At 42.3% G+C, this 8,756-nt stretch overlaps 1 pseudogene; it reads left to right on the top strand.

The window, feature by feature from the left end:
• The first annotated feature begins 2,895 nt into the window (after positions 1-2,895).
• Positions 2,896-5,910, top strand: LOC129326260 (uncharacterized protein K02A2.6-like; annotated as a pseudogene).
• Positions 5,911-8,756: the final 2,846 nt, after the last annotated feature.

Raw genomic sequence — 8,756 nt, 5'->3', positions numbered from 1 at the left:
TCTGGATATTGGTTTAAACTGGCTAGAATTACTGCCAAATATTTGTTTATTGGTGTACAATACAATGAACAGGAGAGGACATAGTAGGGTAAATTTCTCAATTTCTTTAGAGCCACATATACATACACATTGAGTCGGTGAATTAAAAGGACTACCTAAAACTGCCATACACATTGTTTTAAAATGTAGAGAGGTAAAGGATGCTCTAAGTACGTAGTTTGAGATGATAACTAAATAGGCAGTTCTAAAGTGATTGTGTTTAAACAATTTGTACCAGAGTGCTGCCTTTGAATTCAGGATTGATGCACCATCTGTCTTTGCATCTAAGTCATATATCCAGTTCCTGATTTCAGAGTTGTTGAGTGATCAATATGTGTGATCAATATGAGTGATCAATATGTGTGCCACAAAAGGATCCTGGAGATACTAGACTCTTCAAAGGGAAAAATTGTATCACCCCACACTAGGCCTACCGCCATAACAGCAATTCCTCCATTCCCTGCTGGTGCTTCCAAGGCTGGAAGTGATGTCATGATGTCAGGGTCAACGTTTTAGCATTTACTGAAGCTCTAGGTTTCACATACCTGTCCCCACCCATCTCCCAAATCATCCCAAGAAGGCCAGGTCGTGGTCCGGCATGCCTAACATCCAACTATAACATAACAAAGGCTATTTGGAATTGCCCACCAGAGCTAGATTAATTCTGCCATAAAATATACCCTCCTCTCAATTGGAAACATCCCATTTTCTTATCTTGAACAGTTTCCAGGACTTTAAAATGCCTTTATTTATTATAAATTTACAAAATTACATTCAACAATACTAATACACAAAACACCATTACATTCAACTACATCAATATAAAAGTCCTTCTTTTCTATATAGTACATCTTTCTTATAGTCCCTCCTTCTTATATAATCTTATCAACTGTCTTGGGTTCCAAGTCTAAGTGTTACAGCAAATTCAATACTTCCTTTTTTACAGTTTCCATAGGGAAGTTCATATTCTAAAAGTCAATTAAAATAATTCAATGCTGAGCAAAAAGTCTCTGTGTATGTTTCTTCCTGTTGTTTCAGTATTGATATTTCTATCCATAAAGTAAAGATAAGAAACCACATTTTCCATGATAAAATCTCTAGTTTTAGCAAAGTACACTGCTTCCTTTTCTTAGCAATTGTCATTTTAGCCACTACCAATAAATGTGAAACTAAATTCTTAGGTAGGTATTTTGTGTTGTAGCACAAAAGACAATGGTGTAAAAAGCATTTTTTTTCCTGTGGTATCTGTTATCCATTTTAGTATCATATTCTGATAATCTTTTGTAATACCACAATCCCATCACATGTGGAGATGTGCCAGTATGTTTCCCACATGTCCAACACATACCTCTGGTGTTTGGAAAGATTTTGCTAACCTGTTCACAGTATAATATCATCAACTTTACATTCTGAAGAAGTCAGCTGTGGCTCATGAAAGCTCATACCCTACCACAAATGTAGTTAGTCTTGTAGGCACTACTGGACTCTTGCTCTTTTCTACTGCTACAGGCAGACTAACATTGCTACTCATCTTGATCTATCACTACCAACATTAGGCAGTTTTCTCTTAACTTTACATTGTAGATAATTAACACACATTTTTAAAGATACTTACTTGGGCTGACAATTCCTGTTTTAGATCTATTTCCCTACTATTTTTTTTGTTGATAACTATCATTTTCTTGGATCAAATTGTATACTTTAGAGAGTGTCCCCTTTTGCTTAGGTAGCCATTCCTTCATTGCAGTAAGTGGCCTGTTCAGATCTTGAGTTCTAATGGTTTTGTTGACAAAGTCTGTAATCTGCAAATTTTGCAGCCTCTTAATTGTTGGTGTTCCTATTTTGGGACTAAAATTCTCACAGCCTCACTCTTTCTTGTGCTCATATATCAATATATATTTCAAATGCACCATTTGTCCATGGCAAAAAGACCCCTGAAATATTAGCTACGCTAAATTTTTTATTACCTAATATTGGAGTCAGTATAAGAATGCTACCAACAAGTTTTTCACACCAATGATCCCAAATATGGCCTGATGCCACTACAACTACAACACTACTTTTTCTTTTTTGATCTTTTTTACTTAACCATATCCAAAAAGATAACAATGTACCAATCTCATGCCTGCAAATTCTCATCTTTCCTAAACCACTCAAGGTAGGCTTGCCATCCCCCGCCAGGCATGGGGGAACTGTTGCCTCCACATGGCTCCCAGCCCCATGCACCTGGCCAGCAGTGGGAAAAGGCACAGGGGGAGCAGTGCGTATTACATTTTGCTGAGGTCCATCCCCAAACTCTGCCCTCCTCAGGCTTCACCCCAAATGTTATGTATTGGTCAAGCTTCTATCACAAACAAGGCTCCTGGAGTTTGTATTGTCATTGGTTGTTAGTGCCAGCAGCAGCCAACCATAACAGAACAATAAAGACCAATTGCTATGCTGTAAATAAGTTACTATGTATATAGTTGATGCAAACCAGGGCTTCTGGTTAGGTGATTCTTATCGGGTGTTAACAAAGCTGGAGCGTGGTTTGGGGGTTGAAGTTGTGTATAAATACCTGCAGCTTGCTGCCTGTGTTTCAGACATGTTCCCACTGAATAAAGAGCCTGTTGAAATCACTTCAGAGTCTGAACCCACTACTTAACACTGGTGACAAGGATGGGATTTTGGAGTGGGTATGCAGCCCGACAATCAGAGCAAAATCACCAACAGGTGCTTGAGTATGCAGCCCTAAGACCAGAACTGAACTACTAAGTTTGGGTAGGCAGCCCCAAGAAGCAGAGTGGAATCACTTACTGGGGAGGAATTGTCACCTCAACTACCCGGCACCCATTCACTCCATCGCAGTGGGTAGACATGGCTACCAAGGGCCAATTGGAGCTGTTCTACTCCAACGCTGAGGACTGGGAGTCCTACAGCACGTGGTTTGAGTTCTACCTTGAAGCAAACAAAGTAGAAGATGCAGATCTCGCGAGAACGACATTCTTCAGCATCTGTGGGCAGTCCACATTTGACATTGCCTGGGCTCTAGTGGTGCCCACCCTGCTGTAAAGTATGGCATTCAACACCATCAAAAAATAGCTCAGAGAACATTTCTCACCGCAGCCTTCAGAGATAGCAAGCAGGCATGCATTCTATAAGAGAGACCAAGCAGAAGGCAAGTCCGTAGCAGCATTCATCACAGCTCTCCGACAAGCAGCCAGACTATGCAATTTCCCCAACCTTGAGATGGCACTTTGAGACAGACTGGTTTGCAGTCTCCGGGATGAAAAGCTCCAGAGGCATCTGTTTGCCAAGGAAGATCTGAGCTTCAAGTCTGCATACAACGCGGCCATCACTGCTGAAGCCGCGGAACAGTCTGCAAGAGGTCCAGCAGTCATGCACTCCACCGCAGTCCCTCAAGTCTGAGCTCATCCACCAGGGGCACATCGAGGATGTCTCCTCATCTAAAGATGAAGATGAGGAGGTGCTGCGGACCAAGGTCTCCAGTAAGAAATGAGAAGAGCCACAAGCATTTCAGGGGACCCCTTGTGCCAGCTGTGAGGGGTCCCACTTGCAAAAATGGTGTCAGTTCTGGGATGCTCATTGCTGGAACTGTGGAAAATCGGGACACATTGCTCATGTTTGCCAATCCACCAAGACCCAAAACAGATCGCCCAAGTTGGGCCTCAAGTCATCGCTAGTCTACAAAAAGACGCACTGCCGCAAGAATGACTGCCACATGCTCGAGCTACGTGGTGTCAAGGTAGTACTGACTAGGGACTCATCCGTCCTTGCATTACAACCACCAATGTGCAAAAAAATAAAAGTGACGGTGAGAATCCAAGATGTACCCTGTGAGATGGAGGTCGACTCCGGGTCTGCGCTGTCCATCATCTCCTCTCACACACTCTGAAGGATCTACCCCAAGGAATCCAGCCATCACCTCAAACCAGTAGACCTACTGCTTAAAGACTTTCAGGGCTGCCGAGTGCCTGTAGTGGGCATCGGCACATTCCAAATTAGGTACAAAGACTTTGCTGGCCCGCTGCAGCTGATGGTGGTTCAGGTCCGCCAGCCAAGCTTACTTGGCCTAGACTTGTTCCAACCCCTGGGCATCCTGGTCTCTAGTGTACAAGAAATCCATTACAACAATGTCACATCCATGTGCAGTTAGTTTCCAGAGGTCTTTGATGGCTCCCTAGGAACATACACTGGTCCTCCAGTGTCTTTCGACCTCAACCCAGCCATGGCACCCATCCGCCTTAAGCCTTGCCAGGTCCCTTTCACACTCAAGCCTAAGATAGATGAGGAACTGGACCATCTGATCGAGCAGGGAGTCCTGGAGCCGGTTTCTCATGCAAAATGGGAAACTCCTATAGTAACGCTGCTCAAGCCAAATGGAGCGGGCAGAATTTGTGCAGACTAGAAATGCACAGTGAACAAAGCCCTGCAGCAACATGCCTACCCAGTGCCTGTCATGAGTCATCTCCTGGCGTCCCTCCAGAGGGGTAAGATCTTCGCAAAACTTGACCTTGCCCAAGCTTGCCAGCAGCTAACTGTGGACAATGCCACGGCAGAAGCCCAAACAATTGTGATGCACAGGGATGTGTTCAAAGTCAAGCGGCTGCAGTTCAGCATCAACGTGGCACCAGGGATCTTCCAGAGCATCATGGAAGGTCTTCTCTGGGGAATCCCAGGCATCATCCTATATTTTGATGATGTCTTGATCATGGGAGGCTCTGACAACAAACTTACAGAGCGCCTCCGAACTGTCCTCAGCAAACTGCAAAGCGCAGGCTTAAAAGTGAAGCAAGAAAAATGCCAGTTTGGGGTTCCACAAGTTCCTGGGGTTCCTCATTGACGCAGCTGGCATCCATCCCACACCAGCTAAGGTCTGGGCTATCTGCAGTGCACTACCTCCTGGATCAAAGAAGGAACTGCAATCATTCCTGGGTCTTCTCAACTTCTACCACATCTTCTTACTGCACAAAGCATTGGTCGCAGAACCGCTGCACCGACTCCTTGATTCCTCCACCCCCTGGATCTGGGGCCAAAAAGAAGCCACAGCATTCGAAGCAGTAAAAGACCTGCTGTCATCTGGGAGTGTCCTAACACACTATGATGAAAGGAAGCCGCTTGTTCTTGCCTGTGATGCCTCACCATATGGCATTGGGGCTGTCCTCAGCCACAGGATGACCAATGGGCAAGAAGCACCTATCGCCTACTTCTCTAGGACACTGTCATCTGCAGAGTGCAACTATGCCCAGATAGACAAGGAAGCCCTGGCCATCTTAGCAGGCATAAAGAAGTTCCAAGATTACCTCTATGGCCGGACCTTCCTCATTGCTACAGACCACAAGCCGCTGCTAGGTCTGTTCATTCGTGACACCCCAAATCCTTTCACCTCAGATGCTGCACTGGACTGTATTCATGTCAGCCTACTCATATGAACTGCAGCATCGGCAAGGTAAAGTGATTAGACACACCGATACCCTTAGCCACCTGCCACTGCCTGACACAGGGGCCAACTCATCATTGGCACACCACATCCTGCTGCTCGAGGACCTGCCGAGTCCACCAATATGAGCTTCTGATGTAGGAGCGCACTCTGCCAAAGACTGCACCCTTGCCCATGTGCTCAACTGGGTGTGGAGGGGGTGGACAGAGGGCCATTTGGCCAAAGAGTTAGAGCCATACTCCACCAGGCAACATGAATTCTCCATATATAAGGGTTGCCTGCTGTGGGGGAACCGAGTCATCATCCCTCCTAAGTTGCAACAACAAGTGCTCAAGGCAGTACACAGTGGACATCCAGGCATCATGCACATGAAGGCACTCACCCACAGTTACATCTGGTGGCCAGGCATAGACAAAGCTATTGAGGAGTGAGTCCACACCTGCAAGCCATGCCAAGAGACTCGTCCAGCCCCAGCACAAGCCGGCCCGGAGTAGCAGCAGAAGAAAAACAACAAGGTGGTAAGGAAGAGCTGAAGAGGAAGTGGAAATTCACCCTTTTGGATAAGGGAATGACTGGAGACCTCACAATAGAGTTCACCATAGAGAAAAGACACCCGACATTTTGATTGCTGGAAAAGGTACGGATTTTAGTAACTTTTAAACCTGACACAAGCGCAAAAAGTGACAGGTGAAAACGGAGTTGAGAAAGAGAGCGGACTCATGGGCAGGTGCTAAGGCAAGCCCAACAATATCGAAGAAGGATAAAGATTGGCAGATGGCGATTGAGAATTTGGATAAAAAAGTGAAAGAGGGCAATAAAGAATTAAATAAGACTATACAAAAGACACAGGAAATGTTGCACGAGTCACAGAAAAATTTACAGGAGTCACAGCAGAATTTATTAAAAGGTATTAAAGAGGCAATAAAGTCAGAAGTTGCAGAGTTGGTGAAAAATATTGATGAGATTAAAAAAGAGCTTCAGTCTACCCAACAGAAAGTGCAAGAGGTGGAGACGAAAACGGAGAATTTGTCCACTAACCTAAAAGTGGAGACATCAGTGTTAAGTGACAGGATGGCTGTTATGGAGTGTAAAGCTACTGAAAAACAACTGCGATTTAGAGGCGTTCCGGAGACAATGGCACAACCAACCCTGAAGCAAATTACTGAAATAATAGCAGATTTTTTAAATATAGAGAAAGAAGAGGTGGTAGCCAATCTGGATATAGCATACAGAGTTAATTCAAGATACGCACAACAAAAAAACTTACCAAGAGATATTATTGTCCAATTAACCACAAAGAGAATGAAAGAACTAATTACTGGAAAGCATTTTGAGACCCCATTGGTACTTGAAGGGAAGCGGGTCAGGATTATGAAAGAGTTACCGAGAAAAATTTTGCAAGAGAGAAAGAAATACAGAGATTTGACACAGAAGTTGAAAACTTTGAATATAAGATACAGATGGGAGATACCTGAAGGTCTGACCTTTGAATTTCAAATGGTAAGGAGAGTGATTAAATCAAGGCATGACATGGAGGTTTCCTTGTTAGAGAATGAGAAAGACTTACCTGACATAAGTAGGCTTTAAATATGGAGTACAAATTAATATCATGGAATGTAAATGGACTTAATTCATCTTCAAAGCGTAAGGCATTATTTCATTGGTTGGCCAAACAAAAATGTAATATAATGTGTCTACAAGAGACCCACATAAAAGATCAAGATATTAAATATTTGAAAAATAAGAAATTGGGACAAGAATTTGTGGCAGCGGCAAAGCAGAAAAAGAGAGTAGTTGCAATTTATACAAAAGAAGAGCTACAACCAAAGATGATTGTGAGTGACAGTAATGGCAGATATTTGGCTGTGGAGTTTAAATGTAATACCAAAAAGGCATTAATTTTGGGAATTTACACTCCGAATGGAGCAAAAGAACAATTTTTCAATAAAGTTATGGCCCAACTGAGTCAAATGACATATGATCAAGTGATTGTGGCAGGAGATTTTAATGGAGTGGTGGATTTGCAATTGGACAAAAAAACTAGTGTGAGTAAAAATAAAACAGGGAAACTGCCAAAGGTATTTTTTGAGCTTCAAAAGCAGGAAAGCCTTGAGGATATCTGGAGGAAATATAATTCGAAGATCAGACAATATACGTATTTCTCGGCTAGTCATAAATTGTTATCAAGAATAGACATGATTTGGGCATCTAAGGACCTAGCGGTTTGGACAAAGGAGATTGATATCATGCCAAAAGTTAGTTTAGATCACAACCCTATTTTTTGGAGATTTGGAATGAGACATAAAAAGCTGAGATGGAGAATAAATGAAGATCTTTTATACAATCAAGTAAATTTGGATGTCCTGAAGAAAGAAACAAAGTGTTTTATTCAACATAATGTGGACCAAGGGGTGTCAATTCAAAAAGTTTGGGATCCCTATAAGGTGGTCATTCGAGGAGTTTTGATGGATTTAAATGCCAGAGATAAGAAAAGCAAAGAAATGAAATTGAAAGAAATACAAGAAGCAATAAAGCAAAAAGAGCAACAACTAAAGAAAAGACCGGGTAAGAAGAAACTTCAACTTGAGATTAGAATTTTACAGGAGCAGATAAGAGCAATGGAAAATAAAGAAATGGAATGGGAATTGAAAAGATTGAAGCAAAAATCGTTTGAAGGAGCCAAAAAACCTGGGAAATATTTAGCATGGCAACTGAAAAAAAAGAGAGAAGAAGTTAATAAGTAAAATCATGGAAGGCGGCAAGGAGTTGTTTGATCAAGATGCAATTGGGAGAGCATTCTATAAATATTATGTGAAATTGTACCTGAAAAAACCTATTGATATTAGACTAATTGATGAGTATTTTCGAAAGATAACCTTACCAACGTTACCTGATAAACTGAAAGATAGATTGAATGCCAAAATTAAAATAATAGAAATAATGGAAGCGATACAGGCAACAAAAACAGGTAAGGCACCTGGGCCAGATGGAATATCAGCTAAATTTTATAAAGTAATGGCTGATGAATTGATACAATTGTTGCAGAGAGTAATGAATGGAATATTAGAAGGAGAGGGAGTACCGGAAACATGGAATGAGGCAAACATTACATTGATACCAAAAGAAACCCAAGATTTAACGAATGTTAAAAATTATAGACCGATATCTCTAACAAACAACGACTATAAGATATTTGCTAAAGTATTGGCGGAAAGACTTAAAACTTGGTTGACAGAGTTTATTACAGAAGAACAGGCAGGTTTTTTGCTGGAGAGAC

Source organism: Eublepharis macularius, chromosome 3 (genome assembly GCF_028583425.1).
Source record: "Eublepharis macularius isolate TG4126 chromosome 3, MPM_Emac_v1.0, whole genome shotgun sequence".
Classification (NCBI taxonomy): Eukaryota; Metazoa; Chordata; class Lepidosauria; order Squamata; family Eublepharidae; genus Eublepharis; species Eublepharis macularius.
This window is presented reverse-complemented; position numbering and strand designations above follow the sequence as displayed.